This window comes from Ptiloglossa arizonensis, chromosome 6 (assembly GCF_051014685.1).
Source record: "Ptiloglossa arizonensis isolate GNS036 chromosome 6, iyPtiAriz1_principal, whole genome shotgun sequence".
NCBI classification, from domain to species: domain Eukaryota; kingdom Metazoa; phylum Arthropoda; class Insecta; order Hymenoptera; family Colletidae; genus Ptiloglossa; species Ptiloglossa arizonensis.
In genome coordinates this window covers 14,236,631-14,251,100 of record NC_135053.1, presented here as the reverse complement: position 1 = coordinate 14,251,100, position 14,470 = coordinate 14,236,631, and the positions used below count along the sequence as shown (strand labels likewise).

Here is a 14,470-nt window from a genome sequence, read left to right as displayed (position 1 = left end):
CCCCCGCCGGAACAATGAAGAAAATGAACACCGCCGAACTTGACGCGAATACCGACAAGCCGGTGACTGAATTTCCAGTCGAAATTCGCGTCCGGGGGCTCCGTGCTTGTTAGTCTAATTACTTGTAAGTGGAGTTGCGGCCGTAACGAACCAACCAGCCGGCTGCTCCAAAACTTCTCGACGAGTAAACACGCTCGCCACCGCAATATTATTCGGCCCGATCCCTGCGCCCTACCACGCTCCGCGCGGCCCTTCTCTTTTTCTTCCTCTTCACCTTCGTGGCAATCTTCTTTGCGCAACCGGCAATTTTCCTCGACCGTGGGGCGAACGACTTCGTCGAACAAGTTTTCATAAGAAGCAATTTCGCGGAGGGGGGTAACTACTCCCGATGCATTATATTTCCTCGTTACAGTACTTTCCATTAGTTTTCGAAATTCTATTTGCGACCCACGCGAAATAAATCATTTTAAACGGTCCCGCCGCCGTTCCGGCCCGTCCGGGGGTTACACGTCGTTCCCCACGGACGCCGGCCTCTTACCTTTTCCTAGAGATTCGTTATCGCGAATCGTCGAGAAATCACGGAACAACGCGAAAATCAGACGCGCGATTTTTCAACCGATATCTCGCGCGACTGTTTAAATTTGTGTAAAGTTAATAGGACGAAATGGTATATATTTTTGTATTTGTAATTGAGGAAGAGACTGAACTACTTTCATCGACGTGCGCTGTTCGAAGGTACGTTTGAATCTCTGTTCGATGTGTTGTCTCTTCTGAACAATCGAGACATCGAGTGCAAAGTAAAATGTTTAGAATGCACAGGTTTTGAAAAAGTTCGCGAAATATATCTTCAAGTGTATTTTTACCTAGAATCGAATTGCGCGAAAGAAATTGTAGGATTCCGTTTAATGAACTTGTACAATCTCAGGTTGCAACTGCATCGATGCACCTTTTGGAAAGAAGTCGCACTACGCGGAGCTTGTCGAAATTGTACAAAATTTTCCTCTGCAATTTTTTATTTTTTACCATAGCCAACGTATACGGATCGCGATGGACGATACTCGACGAGAAACGACAGAAAACAGACGCGAACGACAACGGGGCGAACACGTACGGACGATTAAAGACATCGAACAGAGGAGCTCGTAGGGTTCGAGAAGGACTCGCGTCGGTAAACCTAACCCGCTTATGAAATCGAAACACACGATTCTCTGTAGGGGGGTGAACACCCTGTCGCGATGGACGGTATCGCGGAAAATAAAATACTCGGGAACAGAACTTCCGTTTCAAGGAATTACGATACACCGATGGAAAGGGTAGATCGACCGTACGATGCACCGGTGCACTGTCGAGGGAATTTCGGAGAGCTTTCGAGGATTTTTGGAAAAAACAAGAGAAAGCGATACGATGGGCTCGAGTTTAGGTAACTCTGCGGAAGACGCGTAGTCTGGAACGATACCCGCGGTTACGTAACCGTGTAACGCGGTGTTTACGAGTGAGAAATCGCGCGTAGATTAGCCTTTGTTGCGCGAAATAAACAAGAGCGGGCGCGGCCGCGATGCATTGTGCGAAGCTTCAACCGACGCGTTTCGTTAATACGGATCGGATTCAACGAACGTTGCGGGAATTTCGCGAATCGCGTCGTACGGTGTATTTCAGCTCGGATCCATCGTTGCGCAGGTGTGTTTATCTTGCGCCGCGTTTCGAGTGGCAGAAGGGATAATATAATAATGTGGTAAAACGCAGGAACGTGTAGCGTTGCGCCGTGGGCGATTTGTAAAATTTATCTCGCCACCGCGAGCCAGCGACGTCGGTGAGATAGTAGCGAAGGGAATCTAGGCTATCCCGTCCATGGGGTGATTGCTTCGTGGGGAAAGTCCGTGTTGCCAAAAGCGCCTCCGCGCAACCTTCGAGCCACATTATTAGCGAGTTTCTGCGCTGGCCCCGGTGCTACATTCTGCGAATTTAGGGCCTCGATACTCCTATCTTGCGAGCAACCGACGCCGAAGATACTTTCCGCGATTACCGGGTGTGTCCCATTCGTCACCGGTCGGTTCGAATTTAACGCTATTTTCGAACCGTCGAATCGATCAACCCGAAACTTGACAAGTGTTATCCGGACGGATGGGAAATTAATCGTGGAGAAGTACAGGGTGAAAGAACGCGTGTAGATTATTCGGACAATTTTACAAATTCCATTTCCAACTGCATAGATACTATGAGCCGAAACGATGAATTCTAAATATTCGATTACCTAAATTTTCAAATTCCATTTCATCTGTTTGTCGAGCGAGGCGATTGGCAGTGAACTAGAACCATTTCGGTCAATAATGTACCGCGATGAAGACCTGTGCGTTTACAGGTGTGGCCGATTCACTATGACCAATCCTACCAGCATTCTTTCCAGCAGTCGTCTTTCAAAACACGAACAATACATTTTTCGTTTCGAATCCACGGTAGTGTCGCGAGAAGTAGATAGTCGTTTGATCGTGTACGACTATAGTATCCACAATTTTTTCACCGTGTGCGTTACCCTCTCGCGAAACGAAGTTCGACGAAATCGGTGATACCGGAGCAGCTTACGAAGGGTTGAACGGTAACCTTCTCGCAAAGAATGGCCACCATAGGAATTCTACGTGTGCACGGTATTCAAACGAAATTAAACTCCAAGCGGAAAATGATAACTTTCTCTCTCTCTCTCTCTCTCTCTCATGCGTTAACTAGTCGATTCCGTGGACTCGGGTCGCCGACCTCGACTCACCGATCCTCGATCGCTTTGCACTTTTAATCTCTCGCACACGCTTCGCGGGCTGGTGCTCCGTGTCGCGGATACGCTGAAAAATTCACGCGCGTACGTGGAATCCATTCGCTCTTCGTCGCTCGTCCATCACAAATGATACCAAAATGGAAACATCCACTCGATCCACTGTCGCGCTGTTTCAAACACTTGTCGATCACACTCGCTTGTACGAGCCACCGCGCGCGAGTATCTCTCGCGGCTACCGTACTTTCTTTCGGTCTTTCGTGCCGGAGACGCAACAAATAACGAAACATTATATTCAGCGCACGAGTCGAGCTTCGTAACAATTTTAACGAACGAATCGCGTCTACGAAATCGTAGAACGCTTTACCGATGATTTGGTGAAATCTGAACGAAACGCGGACGTAAATGCTCTTTCAAACCATCCTTCCTTGATTCTTCGTTCACTTGCGTTTAAATATTTTCCACGCGTACAGTGTCTAATTGTTCGTAGATCTATCGCTCCGAAAGGTCAAGACAATTGAATCTCTAAGATCGTTTAAATCGTTTAAATATTTTCCACGCGTACCGTATCTAATTATTCGTAAATCTATCGTTCTCGAAGATCAAGGCAATCGTCTCTAAACTCCTTTAAATATTTCCCACGCGTATCGTATCTAACCCTTCGATACTCTATAACTCTCAAACATCGAGAAACTTGTCTTTAAAATCGTACCCTTTCGATGCTTGATTCTTCCGGTACTGAATACTTTCCACGTGTATCAACCATTCCACGCTCTACCGATCGTTTCGTCTCCCTCTGAAACTCGAGGCACGAATTCGCGCAATTGTCATCGGCAATCCCATATTGTTGTCTTTTATAACGTTCGCGGAGAGCTCGTATCACCGGAGATCACCGAACCGACATTCCGGGACCGTGCTCGCGAAAGGTTTTCGGCGTTCACCGGGTGCGTTATCCGCTTCTCGCGAACCGACTCCGTAGAAGTTCACGTCGCGGCGTATAAAAGCAGCGGTGTCCACGAGAACGATGGAAACGATGTCCGCGTGAAAGAGACCCGTTGCATGCACCTCGAGGACACCTAATAATCGACGTCTCACGGCGTCGCACGATCGTGTTGTCGTCCAAGCTAGGTCTCGGTATTATTCCCCGAGGTGGTATCGACTGGAAGGAATCGGCACGATCACGGTGAACGACCTCACGATGTGTACACAGAATGACCACGGAGAAGACCATTCCGGATTACGTTCGAAGATCGTCGATTTCGATCACCGCGTTCACTCGTGCGCGCGGCGAGGAATCGTCGCGTTTGCTTGTCCCAGTCCTCGTGTCGATTCGTTCGAAATCCTCTCGGTGTGCTCGATGTCTTCGTAGCGTCGATTGTTTTCGCTATTACGCGTCCGAGCCGCGAAACAAATATTTATTTTACCGAGCTGGATCCATTCTCCGCCCGCTATAAATGGAATACGCAAGACCGGTGGTATCGCCGCTCGCGACGAAACACCGAAGACGAATCAACGCGGGACGAGAATTCCACGACGGAATGGAACGTAGAATGAATAAAAGGGATAGTTTGAAATTTACAAGGGCGAATGTCGTACTCGACGAGCTGGACGCGTGGAGAACGTACGCGAAAAAATCAGGAGATGATTCCATGTCATGCACGGACAACACCGAAGACTCGATACGCGATTCGGTCGTTCGGTGTTCGAAAGGTGTAACAGAGGTCGTTTCGCGATATCCGAGTCGACGATTGTTTACCGGTGATCTCGTTTCGGTGAAAATTACGAGCGCTTCGAATATTCGACCGAACGGGCTCCTCGATGACGAGGATATCGCGTCATTGAAAATTCTCCAGCCTTCGGCGCGTTATGCGGTCTTACGGGCGTGTTGTCTCCGCGCTGTGAAACACGCAAAGGCGTCCGAGTCGGTGAAAATGGAACACTCGGGACGCTAAAATTCCGAAGAATCCGAAAGGAAGTTCTCAGGAACGGTTGACTCTCGTATCTCGGAACGCGCGAAGTTAGCTCGATAACCGTAATACAGAATCGGTGGAAAAACGCGGGCACACGCTTCGATCGAACAGAACGACGATCGAATCGTAACATCGACCGGTACGTACGATCGTCTCGTTCCCTTTCGTGGATCGTAAAACATACGGTCGTTTCGACGACGGAAAAGATCGACGAGCCATCAACAACCTTGACTATCTTTTTGGGAGCGATTCCAAGTCCGGTCGGAGTATCGGCAATTTATCTCGGCGCAATCGCGAGATTTAAGCTGTAAAACGTTCCCGGAATACGACGAGATACCCCGCGATAGAATTCGCGAGTAAAACCGTGCACCGGATCTCGGTGAACGAGAGATCGGTGGATCGATCGGTGTCTCGTCGTGGAAACGTATCGTTTAATCGTGCGTTTAATAAACCGGAGACGATATTTAATGTAAAAGGTGTTTCACTCGAGCATCGTTAATTCGAACGCGGTGATCGTACCCCTTACCGTAACGTTCGTGACGATATCGCGCTCGAGTCCGTGGAAACTGAACGACCATGTTGCGAAAATTTTTATCACGGACGAAACAATTTTAAATATGTTATTTCGACAGGGTATCTCTCGATCGACCCCACGACACCAGGGAAAATATACTTCGGGAGAAATTCTAACGAATAAAACGCGAATCGATACCCCGATGGATCCATTGTAGAAATGTATTTACACGAGGGACGCGCGTTAATATTGAAGATGCATCGTGTAAATTGTACGGTAGGTTTAACGAATCGGGACAGTGTTCAATTATTTGTAAAAAAAAGGTATTTTACTCGAGCGACGTTAATTCTAACGATCGCGATGATCCTGCTCTTTTCGTAACGTTTCAATGTTGCGCTCGAATTAGAATTATCCGAACGATTAAATTGTTACGAAAATTAACCGGGCGAGCAAAAAGTTAGAAATATATTATTTTTCCCTTGTTCCGAATCTTTTACCCTACTACGAACAAACTCGAAAACCACCCTACTGGAGGGGCCGAATCATCCCTCGGGTTACTTATTACCGGTGCCATAAATACAGTCACATCTGTGCAACAGACACTGGCCCGAACGTTCTGCCCCATCCTGATGCTGTTCAGGTCAAACGTTATTAACAATTTTCCCCTATGCGACAACTCGCTCCGGGGTAGGCCTTTGATTATCGGACAAACATCGCGCCTCCGTACCTAATCGAGGGTTGGAGTTAATTTTCAGCGTATTGGGCACGCCCACGTCGAAGCTAGGTTTTTCGTGACCTGTAATGCTGTAATTACTGTACTCTGACGTGCATATTACGATCCTGGTATAACGCAGTCAGCGTACAAAGCACAAACAATTGCAAACAATTGTTACGTCTCACCGCTCCGATTCTGTTCGCGAGCAGAGATACCGTATCTTGTTAAATTTAGCAAAACTTAAACGTTTGTCGTCCAATGTAACAATTTACGCGTGTCACGCGCTGAATTCATCTTGCGCGACTGACGAATAAGGAGCACGAGATTGTGCGCAATGTACAGGTAATAAGAACAATTTATCCAGACTCGACGTGAGTATAATTTTAGTAGAGGGATGAACGAGGAATATCGAGGAACCATCGAAAGTGACCTTTGAAGATTGTGTGTTTTCAGTTAAATGCAAACTCTGGTGACTTTCAGTTGATCGAGGAATGGGAACCAATGAGAACAAAATTTGATCATGGGTGATGATTCGATCATTGATCAGATTTCATCCAAATTTTGAACCAATGAGAACAAAATCGAATTTTCAGGAAAATATAGAAAACCGTTGAAAGGGGTCGTAAATGTAATGTGAGATGAATTTAAAGAAAAATTGTTAACTTGAAAATGCAAGTGAGAAGATCGAAACAAATCTGTCCTAACCGTAGTAATCTGTTTGTACATTCTTACAGAATGTGCAACGCAAATAAAACGAAGACCAAGAAAAGGGCATATAGTAGAATACGAGAAGGAGAACAAGCTTTCGTGATGTTCGAACCGAATGTAATTTACGGTGGTCGACCGACGCAACAATTGTCAAATGTGCCCGTATTTCTGCACACAGTCGATTCTACGGTGATTTTGCGACTCGAAGGCAACGTCTCCGAATCCACTGCAGGAGAATCGAGGAAAGGGACCGATAAGATGAAGAAGTCCCGACGAGTACGACTCTCGAACGTCTGTGTCACGGTTCTTCGCTTTCAGAGCGGAGAAAGGGTGGTAAAATTCGTGTAAAAATTCGCGCGAGAGCGACGCGGTAATCCGACTAATCGAATCAAAGCGAAATTTCCATGTGGGGAATTATTCCCGAGGGTCGAAAGAATCAAATTCGGGCCCCGCGGAACGATACGTGGGCACCGCGTGCCGGGAATTTTAAATTCATTCCAACGGCGTCGGAGCGACGTTACAGCGTCAAGGGCGTTTCGAGGAAGCCGGCAGCCTTTCCTCGAAGAAAGCAAGACGTGCTTTTAATCCTTGCATTCCGAAGCCGACGGCTTCTAAACGTGTAGCCGTGGCTGTAAGCTCGAGACAATGGCTGGCGCGGGCTCCTTGCACCGCGCTCACCCCCTAAACGAGTCATACCGTCGTACCCGGCTCTGTATTCGAAACGCTTTCGACGAAACGGAAGGGCGAGCGAAGGAGAGATTTAACACGCAATAAGACGATTACGGCTTTGGCTTAACGCCTTTCACGCGAAAATCTTACCCGGCGCTCGCCCCGTTTCCGCTTCCCCTTGCACACCTACCCCGTCGTTGCCACGGTCGTTCGCGCGCCAATTTTAAAACGACATTACCACGGCCAATGGAATTATTTATCGGATCGTTACACACGAAACGGACGCTTTTCATGCCGCGAGCGTAAACACAGAGCGGGCCTCGCTGATCAAAGTATTCAACGTTTCGTTCAAGGGAATTTTGTCAACGAGTTACGAGCCTTTGAATCCAGCCGGCGCAGAATGTTCCCGAATTCTATGGTCACCGACGTATGTGGACGCAACGGGTAAACGTAGAAACACGAAACGGCGACATAAAGCGGAAAGCAACGCGGAGGATCGATCCGGTCGGAGAAACGTTGAATTCTCGTCGGTAACGGCGGAGAATCGCGACCGGGGAACATTTCGGTCGAGCGATTTCGATGTCATCGAATGAACGAGAGATCTGGGGGCGATCTCGCGGAAGGGGTGTCTTTTTCCAAAATTTTCAATCTTCGATTCGATCGATCGCACGATCCGTGTTTTAATGCGCCGCGACGACGGTGTTTGAAAAATTTTGCATTGATTTCTCGCTACGTTGAACGTTACCAATCTTCGAGTATAAAGCGGCGGGTACTGTTGCGACGCGGAACCGTGTAATCCTCGCGCGGCCCACATTCGTCGATACGACATTAAATATTTCCTCGCGGCGTGACATTTATCCTACAGCTGCCGTGTTGCATACATATGCATACACACGGTATCTGCATACTTCGGCCCGCGCTAAAGGTAACTTTCGTGCCGAAACGTTTACGAGATCCGCGACCGGCCACCGAATCCCTCGGAATCTGGCACGCGCGCGCCCCTATTAACCCTCCTGCTAACGAGGGAGGGATATTTTGCGCCAATGTCTCGCCGGTGGCCTGTAAATACACTATCTTCTGCGATTTCTTAGTACGTGTATCGATCAATAAAAAAAGTATTGTCCGTTTTCCGTCCCCGAGATGCAAGAAAACAACTTTGTCTCTCGTATGAACAAACATGGGGATGGTACGAGTAAATTAAGTCGAAAGTTATCGTTCAGGTTCTTTAAAATAGATACTTTATCCTCGGCTTATTTTATTTAATATACGTATTAAAATATAATAAATTATGGTCGAGAAGTTCTCTGAAAAGAAAAGCTCGTAAATCGATTTAATTTTTTTAGAATAGTTACATTTCGATCGAGGAGTGAACAACGCTCGAAAAACTTCGTCGTTCCCATAGATTGCAAAATATGAATTTATTTCCTTAGTTTTCTTTAGATAAATTTTTTTAAACGGTTCTCAATTTTCCCAGTTACTTATCGAGCAATTATCGAGCACTTTTAATTTTGTTCTTAGTGGTTCTCGCTCCTCCGCCAATTAGGCGTTACAAGAGTTTAGCTTATAAGCGAAGATACAAAATCTAACGAGGTCTTCCTCGATAGTTCCTCGATACTTCCTCGATAACAGACCTTAATAGACCTTCTGAGATCGTTCCTGACACTTGCTCGCCAATTTACCTTGGACTACTGCACGGGTCGCAAGTGCATCTACGGTACACTCTCCTTTCTCGAATTTCGTGGTCGAAACGTTGGAAAAATTTACGAGTAAATCATGTTGTGACGAATTGGAGAGGTGTTACGAGTGGAGTGGAAAAAGTAACGGGTGTTCCTATTGTATTGTAGTTAAGTTTACCATTACAATTCATACCTAGTATACCATATATAAAGAGTAGAGGGAAAGTAGTACGAGTAGAGTGGGAGGAGTAATGGATGTTCCCATTGTATTGTAGTTAACCATTACAACGTATACCATATATAGAGAGTAGAGAGAGGGTAGTATGAGTAGAGTGGAAAGAGTAACGGGTGTTTCTATTGTATTGTAGTTAAATTTACCATTGCAATTTATACCTAGTATATCATATATAAAGAGTAGAGGGAAAGTAGTATAAGTAGAGTGGGAGGAGTAATGGATGTTCCTATTGTATTCTAGTTATCCATTAAAACGTATACCATATATAGGGACTAGAGGGAGGGTAGTATGAGTAGAGTGGAAGGAGTAATGGGTGTTTCTATTATACTGTAGTTAAGTTTACCATTGCAACTTGTACCTAATATACCATATATAAAGAGTAAAGAAAAAGTAGTATGAGTATAGTGGAAGAAGTAACAAGTGTTTATATTGTATTATAGTTAAGTTTATCATTACAACGTATACAATATGTAAAGAGTAGAGGACAGGTAGTATAAGCACAGTGGGAGAAGTAAACGGTGTTTCTATTATACAATAATTAAGTTTACCATTGTATCTTATACCCAGTACGCCATATGTAAAGAGCGGGGGAAGGTATCACGGTTCGAGTGGGAGAAGCAACGGGTGTTCCTATTATATCGTACTTGCATATCGTATATCTGGTACCGTTGCTGGTTACACGTGGGATTTGGCTGATTTTCCTGGCCACGGTCTGGATGCAACGGTCTCCGTTCGATGGCCCCGACGAGCTCGAAGAGCGAACGTTTCCATGCGGTATCGCGGTCCGACCGTATTTCTTCGACTTCTCGAAACCACGCCCTGCGTTCTCCGCAGAACATAACCCAGGAAAACGGATACGAACCGACGATTTATACGGTCAAGATTGCGTATCACTGCGGCCGCAAGAAATCCCGGGAACTTCGCAGCACGCGGTCTCAATACAAAAGAAACCCACCGGTCTGAAAGGGCGCGCTGCTATCCGGAAACGAGAAGTCAATAGCTCGGACCGTGGTTATCTCGCGCTTCGATCGGGAACTTTCCTACCGGACGATCGAAAGTGTTTCCGAAAGGAGCCTCCGGACGCTCTCACGTAGCCAATTCGACGCTGCGGATGCCCGGCTGCACGACGCCTGAATTCGAATCGCGAGCCCGGCGCGCGTAACACGGTACACGTGTGCGTAATTATTCGCGGCGTGAATCAATAACGAGGGAAATATAATTGGAAAAAATTTACGACTTTCGTCCGGTCGGTGTCTTTGCGTCCAATGAAGCGGCCCTCTTTGACCAACGACCGTGAATATTTAAACGGATCCTACCGCAATGGAACTCTACGATAATTGAACACGTACTCGATCATTGACGAGTTAATGAACTGTGGGAACGAAGGATCAATTCTCGAAGGAAATATTATACGGTGTTCTCTCGTGCACGGAATCTCTTCGAGTTCCAGGTTAACGGCGGTCTGTTTCTCGGTTTATCGTCCGACGTTACTTCGCTGGACGAGTGTAAATATCTATGAGACAAGATGGGTCGAAGTTGTGTAAGAAAGATTACGAGTGTAATTTTTAATATTATGATACCAGGAAAGGGTTGCAAGAGTATACAGAAGCATTCAGTTAGCGTCTATTGCGATAGTTATCGATTATAGAAGAACGATACATAATGAGGATAGAATCCATCGGGAAAGATCCGGAGAACGCACCGAGAATCAGCGAACATTCGCGAGTGTTTTGGTCCCCGATCGGTACTTAAATATACAATATATGTATACCGTAATTGAAATTCTCCTCCGTTAATTTTTAAAATGTATACGAAACCACGCCAAAGAGAACCTTCGAATCGTACCTCGAAACCTCTGCACCGAATAAACACGTTTCATCGACAAGTAAAAAATCAACACGTAAAGCCTCCCATTTTATCAACGAGATACCCCCTCTGGTCTAGAAACCTTGCTACCCGTTCGATCGAACATTTAAGAAACCCTCTTTCCTTACCCTTTATAAATATACTCCTCGTAGCTCCGTTATAAGTCGCTGAAACTCGCACCCTTTCGGCACCCTCGTATCCAAAAATCTAGGTCAAATATTTCACCGAGCGAAATGCTTCTCGAACGGAGGAAAGTGTTTAGGATCGATTAGAAGGATACCTCGTACGGTGAACGTTCCCTGAGATTGTTCGCGCGTTCTTTCTCGTAGCAACGAATCGGGAACACGTTGGCGGTCGTTAACCGTATCGTTGTAAATTAATACGTTTCCATTAGTGCCGTAGATCGTGCATTAGCCGGTCGATTCTACGTAGCATCGGTAAGAGCGCTCAAAGGATTTTTTCCCCCGCTTCGAGTCGATCTTCTTCGGCAAAGAACTCCCGTAATTCTCTTACGCATTCGCAATGGACTTATCCTTGCTCTCGCTTCCGCGAACTTACGTACGTATCCAGACGGTCGATCTCGAGCAGGGCGTAAAAGGCGAGCAGGAACTAACAGCGAGAGGATAGAGGGTAGAAGAAACTGAAGCATTTAATCGGCTTGTATTCTCACCCTCCCTCCCTCCACTCGCGTCGAATACGATACAGACATTTGCTCGTTGTAGTCCCGTTCGAGCGTGCACGCTTCCTTCTGTCGTTATTATTTCAGATGAGTTCGAAAATGTCTCGCTCGCGCGAAACGCGATTATCGAGCTCTCGCGCTCGATTCTCACCGAGCTTTCGAGCATCCGCATCGCCTGTACGATTTCAAATGCAATAATCCGACCGAGAATGAAACAAAAAATTAACAGGGAGAATCCGTATTGAAACACTTGGACGCGGTGGATGTTTAACGCTTTTGACCTTTTGATTCGAGTCGTCTTTAGAATTGCCCGGAGCGCGGCCGAATAACAGATTCGAGCGAATCCTCGCGAAAGTGTACGAAACGAATCGCGGTGTACAATTTATTCGTCCCGGGCTCAGTTACCGGGAGTCGCGTTTCCGAGAATGCGAAAATGTGCTACGATTCTGTAATCGATACCGCGAACTGCTCTACGACGTATATGTTCCGTGCTTTCTCGAATCCGGTGACTCGTAAACATCGCGTAACCGATGTTTACAAAATCTTATTGCGTTGCACGCGCACGACGGATTCTCCAATTCGATTTTCCCTGAAAGAAGAAACTAAAATTAAGAATTACGTTCTGTATTTTTGTTTACACTTTGCAAAGAATCACCTCCAACCCTCTTGTACTCACTCTACCGTACAGTGTACATCGTCCGAAGAAGAGATATCGTGCAAAGAAAAGAAATACAAAGTATAATGTTTAGAGCGTTGCGTGTGAACGGAAGAAAAGAAAAGAGTCGCGAGCAAGTGGAATCGATTGGAAACGAACGAAGAAATGCGAACGAACGTTGAAGCGAGAAGAATATACCACGATTGGTCGTACTCCTTTCGAATGTATGCATCTTTTACGCGGATGCACCTGTACCGTGGCGATCGGGGCCTCCTGAAATATTAACGAACGATCGCAATGTCAACTTCGAGACGAACGGGTCGGTGGGGTTTCCATCGTGGCGAAAGAAAGCGAGAACAACGACAATGAAACACGATGCAGTCGAGGGTCGGTATCCCGAAGCTTCCACGTTCCCGGGAAGGCCACTTCTGACCTCTTCAGGGACGCGAAGTTGCCTCGACTAATGCACGGTAATCGCACGGTAGCTGACGAACACTCCACAGACTTGACCCCCTCGACGACATGAATGATTCAGCGAGCGAACAGAGGGCGGAGGGTCATTATTGTTATAAAGGGGAATGAATTTTACACGGAACGCGTGAGAGAGTGCGAGAAAGTGGGTGTGGTAGAGAGAGAGATAGAGAGAGAGAGAGAGATAGTGTGTGTGTGAGAGTGAGAGGGTGCGTAGCGGTGACTGGCAGGGTTTACAGACCGTCCATGTTGAAATTAGATTGATCGAACCGATGAAAGGAGGGGATGGCGGGGTGGAGATTCGACGGAACGGTGAAATAAAATTTAGTACTATTGGCCGTTCGATAATGCACTCCCGGGCGAAGATAAAACCTTCGAAATTCGATTAAGAATATAGTTTAAAGGCGAAAGAACAAAGATCCGTGGGTGAGGCCAGAAGGAAGAGAGGACGATGGTGGGGGGAAAAGGAGAGGGCATGGAATCGTCTGAATTATCGTGGTCGTCCGTCGTTGCCTAAAGCAGCCCTTTCTCCTCGTTTTATGAAATTCCTGTCATAAGTCTCTTAGGTAAGTTGATTGGATTGGTCGGTCGGTCGCAGCGGCCGCATCTCGTAACCCCATTCTCGAACGAGAAAAGCGACCGAGATTTATAGTACGAGCCACCGTATATCGACGCCGCAGCTTAGATTTCGATTTGGACGGAGCTTTAGGCGAGCGTCGAATCGCGCCAATTTTCACGGGCCTCGTGAAACTTCGAATGTACAGGACGGATGAAACTTTATGAAATTCATGAGAAACGTTCGCCAGCCGGCAAGGACCGAGAGCGGTTGGCTGGCTCCGCGGGAACATTGCCTGGAAATCGTCGCAGTCGAACGCGAGAAAGTTTCGCGCATTTTCGCACCGGACTCGGTTTCGATGATTTTTGAAAGAAAACGAACCGCCAGCGACGAGAAACTCGATCACGATCGAGAGCGGTTCTGTACGCGTTGTTTCGACATTGGTGTGGTGTAATTTCGATGGTAAAAATACGTGTATAAAAGAAAAATTGCTAAGAGAACACTCACCGATCGCAGCGTGTACGTTTCGACGCGTCAGACGTTTCACTGCATCCTTGGCTGCGTCCGCGAACCCTGAAAATTTACCAAATGTTAATTTTCGGGAACCACTTCGATTCCGTTTTGCAGAATCGAATTTTTCTGGGACCAGAGTGCACCGTACGGGGCGAGTCGATAAGAAATACTGGGTGAAATATTTCTATCGAACGAACGACACTTTAATTTATTACGTATTCTACATTCTATAGTCTAGAATTTTTTAAACGACCGAGACGGTCTCTTGCAGGTCTCAGAAAAATGTCGTCCAAAGAAATATAATAGGAACACTGCACGATGTAACACAAAACTCGCAAAAATTCATTACATATACTACATTCTATATTCTAGAATTTTTTAAACGACCGAGACGATCTTGTATTGATCTCCGAAAAATGTCGTCGAAAGAAACATAATAGGAACACTACACGATGTAACACAAAACTCGTAAAAATTCATCA

General features: G+C 46.4%; 1 protein-coding gene across 1 annotated transcript in view; it reads right to left on the bottom strand.

The window, feature by feature from the left end:
- The window catches only part of Ddr (discoidin domain-containing receptor 2), a 256,459-nt gene extending 242,411 nt beyond the window's left edge, over positions 1–14,048 (bottom strand). Inside the window, exon 1 of the mRNA XM_076314016.1 lies at positions 13,983–14,048. The gene's annotated coding sequence lies outside the window, so the exon portion shown is untranslated. The remainder of the gene's footprint in view (positions 1–13,982) is intronic.
- Positions 14,049–14,470: the final 422 nt, after the last annotated feature.